A 13,149-nucleotide genomic window follows, 5' to 3' on the forward strand; every position below is an offset into this window, starting at 1 on the left:
AAAGGGTTTTGTAAAAACTGCAATAGATATGGACATAGTACCGAGAAGTGTTGGTTTAAGCAAAAGAACTATATGTGGTATGCACACCGAGCAAATGTTAGAGGTTACCGAACTCACACACATTCTTACCAACAATATTCTGCGGTACCATGGGATTACAATACAAGAATCTGGTGTGAATGTTGTGGAAGATATGGACATATAAGTGCCAACTATTTTATAAGGTTTGGGATGTACAACTGAAGATCATGGAGAAATCCTGGTATGGCATGTTTTCATTGTCACAGAGTTGGACATTTAGCTGGAGATTGCAGAGATCAACCTAGAAAAGACACTGAAGAAATAAAAGACAAATTAAAGATGATTTGGAAAAAGAAGGAAATTGTGTCAAATGAAAAAAGCACCTTACCTACTGAGTTAGGTGCTCCTATTCCAAATTAATCGGTAAAGGTATGAAGGGACTACATTCTATCAAGGTTAAATCTTAACAGTTCCTATTTTATTATGTACTTAATTCAAATATGCATAATTAAGATGTAATAGTAAGTTTGAAATTCTATCAAAGTCTTTTGAAGCACTTTACAGGAAACCTGTCAAGTCGGTGAATACAAGAAGTCTGTCAAGTCAATGAATGAAGGAAGTTTGGTTACTCGGTTAAAGCAGAAAAAGGAAAGAAAGTTAAGTGGAACCGAGTGCATTTAATGTTTTTGACCTAACCTGCATGGAGCCCGATAAGGCATATTGTGTACTTAAAAGCATTTTTGCGGTCATTTTCAACTCACCAAGTTTTTGAGAAAGCAGAGCAAAGCGAATCTAAGGCGATCAAACCTCCTACAAAGAAAATTCAAGGTATTTACATCAATCTCAATGCATTACTAAGCTGATTTACTGATCGTATCTAGTTGCCATTATTTGCTAACCTCCTACAAAGAAAATTCAAGGTATTTACATCAATCTCAATGCATTACTAAGCTGATTTACTGATCGTATCTAGTTGCCATTATTTGCTAAGTGTGGAACGTCTGTCGTTTGAAATCCTAAAACCCTAAGGATTCTTTGTTAGCTTTTATCTGAAATCTAAAATGGCACCTAAGATCCAAGATCCCATTGTTGTCAAGAATGTAGAGAAGCCCTCACTAAAATACTCTTTGACTCCCAAAATTGCATTTGAACCGGATGACAAAACCGCTTTTCACTCATCTCGGATAGAGTGTTGTTAGTCGAGGATGTGAGATTCTTCACCAAATATCATGTTGAAGAACTCGATCATGTTGAAATTAAAGACACCTATGATGAATTATGCACAGATGGTAAATTAAATAGCAAGTATGAGCACATCAAGATCAAGGGATTAACTGAAGCCCTAACCTATCCCCATGTGTTCAAACCCCAGTGGGTCAAGTTTGTTCTGAGTAGAGTTCATGATGATTTCATATGGCTAGAAGAGAAACCATTTAAGATTACCAAGGAAATCATTCATCTGATTACCGGTTACCCAATTTATGATCATGCCCAAGCTCAAAAGATGATATCACAGAAGGAATTGATCAGTTTAACTAGAGTGGAATCAGATTGCAGAGGATTAAAATTGAACAATGTCACAGATGAAGAACTAAAATTTGCCATAAGAGTAATAGGTTACTGTTTCTTCCAATCAGCAAGGGAAAACAATGTACCATGTGCAGCAGTAGACCTAGCATACAAAATTGTGAAAAAGGGAATGCAAATTGATCTATGTGAGGTATTGTTGAAGAACCTATTTGAGAATCTGAACACCATCAAGAAGCCAAAGAAGAACAACTCGGCTAATACACTAAAGTTTGGATCATTACTTGTATGCATGTTTTTCTATTTTGAAAAATTCTTTCCATCAGTCGGTAAAGTTGTTTGGGAACTACACCGACCAATCACCCATCAGATCAATGACTTCATTAAGAAGTTAGGTGATAATTTCAATGATATTATGGATGATTACTTTAGTAAATTTCAAGAGGAAATGCATAACAGGTATAGGATTCCACCCCAGCTAGTGGAGAAGTACAAAAATGACATATGTTTTGAAGTTGACACTGATTACTATTATGTGAATGTTGTGGAACCAAGAACTCAATCTTTGTCACCGATGGGTTACGAGATTGACTTTGACATCACACAACAATAAAGTGATGCATTTCTTACATTGCCAAGACATGCTACCGAGCTGAGGTATGGAACCTATGAGGAAGTAAAGGAAAAAGTAAAAATGAGCATTGTAGTACCCAAAGCTACAAGAAAGGCAACAAAAATGATAAAGGCATTATCGAAGAAATTCGGAGAAGACTCTTCCTCTACACTTGTCAAAGGCACCACTGCCATTACCGAAGAGGAATCTGAAGCCCAAGAGGTAGCTATAACACTGAGCACTGAATTGCCTAAGGGAAAAGTGTTGAAGAGAAAGAAATAGGACACATCAAAGGCCTCACCAAATCCACCTCCAAAGCGACCTAACACTAGAGCATCAGCGGCTTCACCGAGTAAGAAAACAAAGAGTGTTATTGCTCCCAAGGTAACAACGACCTACAAGAAATCTACTTGGAGACTCATTTTGGCAAAAGAGTCTAGTGATACCGAATCAAAGGATGCAAGCAAATTTCAGATTGTCGAAAGCAAGAAGGTAAATGTACATAGTGTTGAAAACTTCTATGCTAATTTGAAAGAATATGGAGGATTTGGATCAATTAGATATGTTAAGTATGAAACTAGAAATAATGATGAGAAGAGACAAATTGAAGAAGTTGTCATCTACACACTTCTAAAATTCCGGTTAGCTCCATTGGAACTAGCTAAGTCACTTTCGAATGAACTTTATCTACATATTGATAATAGGTGGAAGTATGCAATGGACTCGGAGAAACATATCAGAGAAAGAAGTCTGGTTCATCTCTTTCCTGACATGTCGATAGCTGAAATAAAAGAACATTTGACAACCTACAACTCAAAGTTTCTTGTCAAATAGAGAGCCTTAAAACTGATGAATGGGCTGTATATTGAAGTGGAAAATGAGACAAAAGAAAAATGGCAGGAAATCTTTAAAATCAAGGATGCTGGTGAGCAAGCTACAGTTGAAATTGTTGATGTCACCGAGCAAGATCCTGAAGTTACCGAGCAAGACCCTGATGACACCATTCAAATAGATGAAGATGTCATGGATACAGAGGCACCGGAACAGGAAATGATAGAAGGCAATGCATATGCAAAACTTGTATCTAGTGAATCAGTCTTGGAACAAGTTCAGCCTTATCCACCAGTCAAACAACTTGTCTCAACTGAAACCCCTCATGACACAAAGCAAGGCACTGAAGGCCACAGGTCTACAACAAGAGAAGGTACTACTCAAGAACAGACATCTCAAGCACCTTCTAGTAGTGAGAATGTTGCAACTAAGACACCAAGTACCGAGACACCAAAGGACTCTATAGAGGCTAAAGAAACCGATCAAAGTATTGTCTCTACCAAGCAACCTACCAAGGGTCATCAAGCCTCACAAGCCATTGTCTTAGTTCCATCGGTAAAAGGTAAAGAAAAGAAGATGAAAAAGCATAGTTTTAAAGTTGATTTGTCAAAACCAATAGTGTTGCCCAATATAGATATATCAAAATTAAAGGGGCAAGCACTCACTGATTTTGGTGAACTATGCAAAGCAAAGGCCGAACAAGAGAAATAAATGGCGATTCAAAAGAAAAATAAGGTACTTCAGAAGTTGAAAGCACTCTTAATAGATATGCTACCTGAAGCTATAGTACCAACAAATGCAGCCATCCACATTCAACTGGATGAACTCCTAACAAAGATAGAGACATCTGGAGTAGATGCATCCGAGTACTTGAGCAAGCTAAAAGACAAAGAGCTCATTGCAAAAATGATAGAAGAGGTACAGAAAGCTCTAGCTATTGGCAAAGTTAAACTTGTCAAATTTATTGTTGAGTTGACTCCTCAACTCAAGCACATTCTTTATTTATTTTAGAAACTCTGCACATTTTCTTTATTCATTAAAGACATTAAGAATAAAAAAAGGCAATTGAGAAAGAGATCACCAATCTCTCAAACAAGTTGACCACAGAGCCAAATTCAGTTCAGAATTTCTATACAAGGTTACAACAACTCATGGCTCAACAATTGGACCTAAGAAATGAAGAACACAAGATCAGGATGGACATAATGACACTTCAGACATTATTCCTTCCTCATCTTTCATCTGTCCAAGAATAGATCAACCGAGCCACCTCCTTATCTACTACACAAGAGGGAAGCACTCTAGATGGCTTAATATCATTATTGGCTAATATTCAAGCACATAATTCTTTAATGGACAGTGTAAAGAATTCCCTCTCTGTCGCTCTCATTGAAGCATGAACCAAGTACAAATCCATTTTTGACCAGTTACCACCCCTGAATGGTAATTAAGTTTTGATGTTTGTCAAAAAGGGGGAGTAATATGATATAGTATTAGGGGAGTGATATAGTATTGGGGGAGTGTAGTATTCAAAGTATCAAACAAAAGGAGTATAGTATACAGGGGGAGTATACCGAGCAGAGGAAGCAAAGTATCCAAGAGCAGTGAACATGACAGTAAGCAAAGATCAAGAGCAGCACACAAAACATTGATCATCGAGCATGCAAAATCAGAGTTTTGTACAAGTATATTGATAAGGGGAGTATATCTGGATATATTATTTCATTGACTATTGTATATACTATTAGTATAGTCAAATTTTGCAAGTATATAGATTATTGAGTTATAAATTTGAAAGTAGTTTTTGTCAAACATCTCAACTAATATCAAAAGGGGAGATTGTTACTACTTATCAAGTTGCCATTAGTTTTATGTCAACGTTATTCTATATACTCTAGTCGGTTACTACTACCACGATATTCAGTCGGTATGCACAGTCTAGTCAGTTATTGAAGAAAGTAGTCTCAGAACATAGTTTACACTGAGCTGTCTACCGAGCAACAAAGATGACACACTGAGTTGTTATACACTGAGTGAAACATGTTACCAGATTCATTGAACCTGGACATACATATGAAAATGTGTTACAAGATCAAGGAACATCTAACCGTTATCACATTGGAAATTGTACTTAAAGATTGTGTATGATTTTGAGGTCATCTAACCAATGAAATATTTTGCATGGTTATTCATTCGATAAATCATGTTTATAAGATCGAAGCAATCAATGGATCACCAACATAAGAGATCTATTTATACAGCATGAGTTAAGAATTAAAAAGGTGTGTGTGCATGAGTGTAAGAAGACTGTTACAGAGACATAGAGGTCACCGAGAAGGATTTCAGAGAACAGTCAAAGAACAGAGTAAATAGAAGGGTATACCGAGTTACTATAAGGGTTACTGAGGTATGCTATAAGTAAGGTAATCTATTCTGAGCACATAGAATCTACTATAACATTCCAGATGTAAAGTTGTAGATATTTGTAATGATTTATTGTAATATTTTGAAGTTGTAAGAGAAACCTTTAACAGGGTAAAAGACTCTAAACAAGTCTATAAATTGTAAAGCCTCTAACCAGGTACATCATTTAGTTTAAGTGTTGTAAAATCCTTTAGCAAGGTAGATCTAATAGATCTTGTTACTCCTAATAGGGTAAGCTATCAGAAATAACTAAACATGTAGCTCTAATCGAGCACTCTTTATTATTACAGTAGTGAAGTTGTGGGTGCCATCCCCACCGCAGTTTTTCTCTCTAACCAAGAGTTTCTACGTAACCAAAATATATGTGTTATGGAGTGAATCATGTATGATTGTTATCTATTTGTTTTAGCTTTATATTATGTTACTGCACTATTCGGTTTATGCATAACAGTAAAGTTATTATTGAAGAAAAGTTTTGGAGTACTGATTCACCCCTCCCCTCTCAGTACATTCACTTTCCATATTGGGCCTAACACACCACATGTGAATCTCAATCCTTATTCTGAGTTCTACTTCCTCTGCCCCTACAAATGATTACCTAACATCATATTTATACCCATCGGAACACATACGGATCGACCTCATAAGATTACATTCAACAATGCAGGAAAATGCAACATGTAATTAGGTCAGCCCTAAGAATTAGATAAATCTTTTCGGAAAATAAAAACCAAGTGATGTAGTTCAATAGAAAGGTCGGCCACATGCCAAAGAACATCAGACAAGACCCAAAATGAATTCACATGCCAAGAATCGCATCGGTAATGAAGACAAACCAACCGGTAAGCACAACAACTGCCTCGAGAACCCAAGAAACAACCAATCGGAAGTGATAACTGATCGAAAAAGAACCCAAATGAACTAGAAATCTGGAATCAACCACATGAACCACTAGGAAACCGAAAACAAGATGTTCCATGAAGAACAAGCAATTACTGGTGCCAACTGACAAGAACACACAAAACTGCACAAAGAACAAAACTGAAAGAAAATATTTTTGGTTGATGCAAGATTGCCCATCAACCGAGGATGCTCCTACATCAGACAACCTAGGTAGAAAAATATGTTCCATGAGAGGCAACTCATGAATATCTAAAAGGATTCAAAATGAAGATCCCATGCTCATTTCTTATCCAAGCATCTTCTTTGTCTGCCAACCTCTGCTTTGGCTCTTTCGGTGCCTCAACTGACTCCTCTAACCCCTGACCCCCATTGTTTCTCTTTCCTTGCTTTCTGATAAGCACTTTGTCTCTATTTCTGTAACTCTAATTTGGTTCAGCCACAAGACTTTACTCTATTAGTTACCATCAACTCTCTATAATACGGTTCCACTTGTCTATCAAGCTCAACTATTAGATCCTTCTGCAAACTCATATCACCCTCCAGTATAACCTCTGCAACTAGTTCTATTAGATCTTTCTTCAATTCCTCTGGTATAACTTCTGCAACCGGTTCTATCAATCCTTTCGGTATAGCCCCTATCACCGGTTTCTCAGTAGTGCAACTTCTCTCAGGACTCAGTTTCTTCACCTCCTTCTCTTTCTCCTTTAAAGAAATCAATGTGAACTTTTGTCCATCCTTTTCAATAGTAACTAGGTTTCTTCTACAATCATAAATAGATCCTCTATCATACTGCTAAGGTTTTCCCAACAAGACATGACAAACACTCATTGACACAATATCACATAAAACTTCATTTCTGAAAGGCCCAATATTGAAACTCGTCAAACACTGCTCCTTTATCTCTATCTTCTGATCATCTTGTAACCAACTCACCAAATAAGTACAAGGATGCATAAGCCTCTTCAACCCAAGCTTCACAACCATCTCCTTAGATACTAAATTATCAATGCTTCCACTATCTACAATGACCTTGCGACACTTATCACCTGATTTACACAGAGTCTAGAAAAGACTCCTCCTTTGAGTAGATCTGGTATCCTTTCTTCTGAACATAAGGGATTCTCCTTGCTCCGGTGCACAGTCAAATCTAGTACCATCACCTTCTGGTTCCTCACTTGCCACACAACTTCTTGTCATTCCTTGCTTACATTCATAGGATATATGTCCAGTTTCTCCACACTTGAAGCATTTGCCAAGAATTTCTCTATCAGTACTGCTGCTACCTTTCCTCGATGTCTTCTGCTCAGGTTATTTACTCCACTTAGGTTTTGACTCCTCTTCTTCAACTTATTTCTTCATATTATCACTCATCTTGAATTTCTCCTTTCCCTTATTCAGTTGTCTCCTCCTCACTTTCTCCCTAGGCTTCAAAGCATACTGGTAAGCTTCTTCAACTATGGAAATCTTCAACATACTCATCTCATCTTGATTGTTAAAAGCAAGTCTATTGATGTACCTTGCCACCTTTTCTCTGTCCATCTCTCTTTGTCCAGATCTGACTACCACCATATAGAATTCCTCAGTATATTCCTTCACAGTCATGTTTCTCTGTTTCAGGTTTTGTAACTTCTTGAACAACTCCAATTCATAGTCTCCCGGTATGAACTTGGCCTTCAATCTTGCAACCATCTATCTCGACCGGGTGATCTTCAATTTACCATTCTCCACTCTATCTTTATGCAACTCTTTCCACCATAAGGCAACATGCCCTTTCAACTTGGTTGGTGCCAACCAAACTCTTTGTGGGTCCTTGACATCCTCAAACTCAAAGTAGTCCTCCAATTCTCTGATCTAATCGATAAAATCCTCTGAGTTCAACATTTCAGAAAAGTTTGAAACCTCAACTTTATGCACTTTACTTGCTTGCGCCACTGCTTTTAGGAATCTTTCGTCTCTCTCATCTTCTGGTCCTTCAGATTCCTCAAGCTCTTCACTGACTCCCTCATATTCATCCTCTGAATCAGGGTTTCTTCACAAACCAGCCAAATCATTTCGGATTTCATTCCTCACTTCATTCTTGAAGTCTTCCATCATATGTTCTACCCTCCAAGGGTTTTTTCTCCTCAACGACATCACTTCTTCCACTCCAGTGAACTGCCTCAACTCGGCGATATGACTACCGGTTTCAATTTCCTCCCCTCGATGATCTATTGAATACACACGCAACCTGCCTCCAATCGGTGATCTGTACACCTCAAGGAATTCCTTAATGTTTGCAAACAATTCTTCCACCAGCTGGTCCATAACTAGCTCTGATACCACTTGATGCAGCCATAACTGGTAAAAACCCTCAAAAGAGTCAACCGACTTATGCAGTGAGGGAAACACAACGAAAGCTACAAGAAAACATAACAAATTCACATAAACAGATCATATTAAATTCATAGAACTTTCGATAATCATCCATAAATCATTATATTATCACCAAAGAACATCCAGTAATTAACTGGTTACATGCAGGCTTCAAGCCAGATACTATCCAATCGGGACTTTAAGAATCAATCGGATCACCACATGCAAATCTCAATCCTTATTCTGAGTTCTACTTCCTCTGTCCCTACAAATGATTACCTAACGTCATATTTATACCTGCCATAACATATTCGGGTCAGCCTCATAATATGACATTCACCAATGCAAGAAAATGAAACGTGTAATTAGGTCGGCCCTAAGAATTAGATAAATCTTTCTGGAAAATAACAACCAAGTGATGCGGTTTAGCAGGAAGGTCGACCATATGCCAAAGAACATCGGACAAGACCCAAAATGAATCCACATGCCAAGAATCGCATCAGTAATGAAGGAAAACCAACCGGTAAGCACAAGAACTACCCCAGGAACCCAGAATTAGCCAACCGGAATTGATAACTAACCGGAAAAGAGCCCAAATGAACTAGAAATCTGGAATCAATCACATGAAACCGCCAGGAAACCGAAAACAAGATCTTTCATGAAGAACAAGCAACTACCGATGCCAACCAACAAGAACACAAAAAACTGCACAAAGAACAAAACAAGAACAAAACTAAAAGGAAATATTTTTGGTGGATGCAAGATTGCCCATTGACTGGGGATGCTCCTGCATCAAATTTAATTGATATAATATTGCTGATTTGAGCATTCAACTTATTGTTTGTATTCAAAATCTGTTAATTAGATAGGGTTTGGTGGTTACTTATTTGAATTTTTGATTAACGGTGAACATTTCAGGCTTACAACACTTACCTGTGTGGGTGTTAGAATATAGAGTTAGGTAGAAAAATCTGCCAATAAGCACTTCATATTTTTTTTTAAATCTCAAATTTCTATGTTGGAATTGGGTAGCATTTGAAAGATTTTTTAGTGTGACAAGGTCTCTTGGAAGATTGCATCATATATGTGTAATTGTGATAGGGTCTAGTGAAACATAGATTGGTAAAATAATATCATTTATTACAATTTTTGAGGTGTATTTGTGCATGATCACTGTAAACATAGACCTTCTAATTTTTCTTCTTTCTAAAACTTGTTCATTTTGAATTTTCTTTGAGGTTTGGAATCCCTAAATTTCATAATTTTTAAAGAATCCAATACTATAAATATGATGATAAAATATTTTCTAAAATACTTGAATATAACTATATTAGAGATCTTTGAACACAAATTAAGGTTGATTTTGTGAATCTAACAAATATATTTAGAATTTGACCTTTTCTTACAGATCCAACAATGAAAGTCCCATTGTGAACAACATCAGTAAGACATGATTTGAAATTTTTGAGCCTTGGGATTAATATTTCTTGAATAAATTATTACTATTATTTCAAGAAAGATAGGTTCTATTGTAGAATTTATCTATAGGTGATGTGTGAGTAACATCCACAACAACAAAAACCTATGTGTTGTGAATAGTGGAAAGGTACAAATAACTAGGGTAGAGTTTGGAGTAAAAACATAATCAATATTAAAATAAACACAAATGAAGGTGATTCTAAGCTACACACAAACAACTTAGAAGTGGAAATTCATGATTGTCAAGTTCACCAAGTGAAAGAACATAAATTAACTATCACATGTTTATATTAGGGTTTAAGATTGATTCTTTATATAACAAAAACTAACTCTAAATTAGATTAAAATAAAGAATTCATACAAAAAAGTGATAGCAAGATGAACAATGTCAAACAAATAGAATATTGAGATACAAACACAAATTAAATGTGAAAATACATAAAAATTAGGTTCACAGAATGAAAGAACATGAACTACTATATTGTGTTTATCGTGTATTAGTAATCGATCATTTTTTGGGTACCATTTCCTCTCTCATAAGTTCACCATGGTGGCTTCGTTCCATGATGGGCAAGTCTTCTATTTGTTCTACCATGTTTGTAGCAATGGAAAGTTCTTTAATGTGGTTAATTCTCTTGTGTCGTTACGTTGGCATGACACTTGCATGCATGTTGTTGTGCAAGTATGGCATGTAGTTATCATATCTAGTTGTTTCAAAAATAATATATATATATTTTTTTCCTAGGTGTGTTGGCTTGAGGCATTACATCATAGGTTAGATCCAATTTCAAAATGCGTGGGTTCTCCCATAATTCATCTAGAAGCAAAAATGACATGATATCCTACAAATTGGAAACGTTAAATGGTTCCTACTTGTTTTCCTTTTTTTTTACCATAAAAAATTCAACCATTTATGTTCATAAAAAAGGCATGTATTTTTTATATCTTTTCAATGCCTTATCAATATTTCAAGTTGCATGTGAAGCTTCCTTGTAGCCTCAATTTAATGAATTCAAGAACATTAATTCTTACATCTTTAAGTCTTGGTCACAACTGTTCATAATCATTTTGAAGGTTGAATTTATTTTTAACTCAAATTCATTAATTGTTGGTTGTACTCATAAGTGGTTTGCAATCAAGTTCACTCTCCTCATTGTGTCATGACTTCCCCTTAAACATAATTTTTGAATGTAATTAAGTGTTCAAGATTAGATCTCCATAGAAAATATAGGGTTTTATTATGTGATTTGAAAGGCATGGCTTCTCAAATATGTTCTAGCATGTCTATTTACTCACAACTTGTAGTTTTACATTATCAAACAAAAAAATGACATCACCAAAGATTCCATAGAATCATATTTGTCAAGTTGTGATAAAATACATAAAAATTATATTTTTCATATGAAGACACAACAAAGTGGACTTCAAAATAAATAGTTAAGGGAAAATCTAGAGAAACTATCTATCCAAAGTAAAGAGTATAAAAAGAGCTTTGCAATGCCTATAAAACATTGACTTTTTTAAAGGTTAAAAACTTGTCTAGGCCTTAGTAGGGTAGAAATTCACTAGGGAGAAGGCATTTAGGTGGATCCTAAAAGTGTTGAGTGGTTGCGATAAAGGGATTGCACTATTCAAGTGATGAGGTGGTGGATGGGCAATTAGTGACTTAGTTGTGGAGTGGAGGCAAGGTAATTTTTTTAGTTGCTTTACCTCATTAGTGGTTTTTTTTTTGTCAAATTTCCCTTTTGGTGTGGTAAATTATTGTTAATATATTGGTTAGGGTATTAAAACCCTTAACAAGCAATGTGCATATGAATAACTCCTAGCAAGCATAGTACATGGAGTAACATATTTACCTTAGTCTACAAGCTTTGATTGTTTTTTTTTTTTAATTTAAAAAAATGAAAGTATTTTTTTAAGAAATAATGTTAATTTTTTATACATCTTGTATCATGCTTAGACAAGGGTTGTACTATGTTGTTAGGAACAAAATTGCCTCTACCTATAATTTATCCAAATTAAACATACTTTATATGAAGTTATAAGTTTTGTCGCCTTGTAGATCCTAACATGGGGTGTGATGTATGCCAAAGTTCCTTGAAGTGCAAGTGACTAACACAATTTTGACATAATCCTCTATGCAAAGGCTATCGAAATAAGCTATAAAAATATACAAAAATAAAGATGGGTGTGCTAGACTTGATATCTTAGATTTGGGATGAATAGTTTGAAACTAATGCAAATATAAAATCCCTATTCTAAACCTAAGAGCACCTCAAATAGAGCAACAAGCAACGCAAACATAAAATAATAAAAAACTATTACTAAATGAAAACCATAGATGCATTAAATGTGATCTTGAATGTTTGATTTAAATATGTAGGCTTCTCCTCAAATCAAAGCATGTGTACTTACACAATGATGATTCATGCATAATTTGGTGAAGGATGATGGTTGATTTATTTTTTTTTGCATGAGGATGTGAATAATGGGTACTTAACCTTCAAGAGTGTAGTCAAGACTAATTAAGATGAGTGGAGAATCTTCACTGATCAAGAATCATCAAGAAGTATTGTGGGAGATCCTTAGTGGTCTCTAAAATCGGTGAGGTAATTTGTCTCTTTTATTTATTTATTTAAAGATAAATTGATAAGTAATGTGTTATTTAACTAAATAATTTAAATTATTTAATTAATTAGTGATGGTAAATGAATAGGGATATTAAAATGGGATTGGAAAATAGAATTAGGATACTACATGGTATTACGATATAATGTCTATTGTCACATTATGATGTGGTGAGATATAAGTGTCTACTCTAAGATAGATAAGTGAGATAAGGAGAGAAGTATTGTGAATATGTGGGACACTATTAAGGAATTTATATAATTTGACTAGGTAAGGGTTAGGTGTAAGAAAAAGAAAAATTTAATGAAGTGGTGAGGTATAGAAAGATCTTGAAGGATTTTTTAAATTAAATTGAGGGGTGTTGTAAGATA

This window comes from Cryptomeria japonica, chromosome 9 (assembly GCF_030272615.1).
Source record: "Cryptomeria japonica chromosome 9, Sugi_1.0, whole genome shotgun sequence".
In the NCBI taxonomy this organism is placed as follows: Eukaryota; Viridiplantae; Streptophyta; class Pinopsida; order Cupressales; family Cupressaceae; genus Cryptomeria; species Cryptomeria japonica.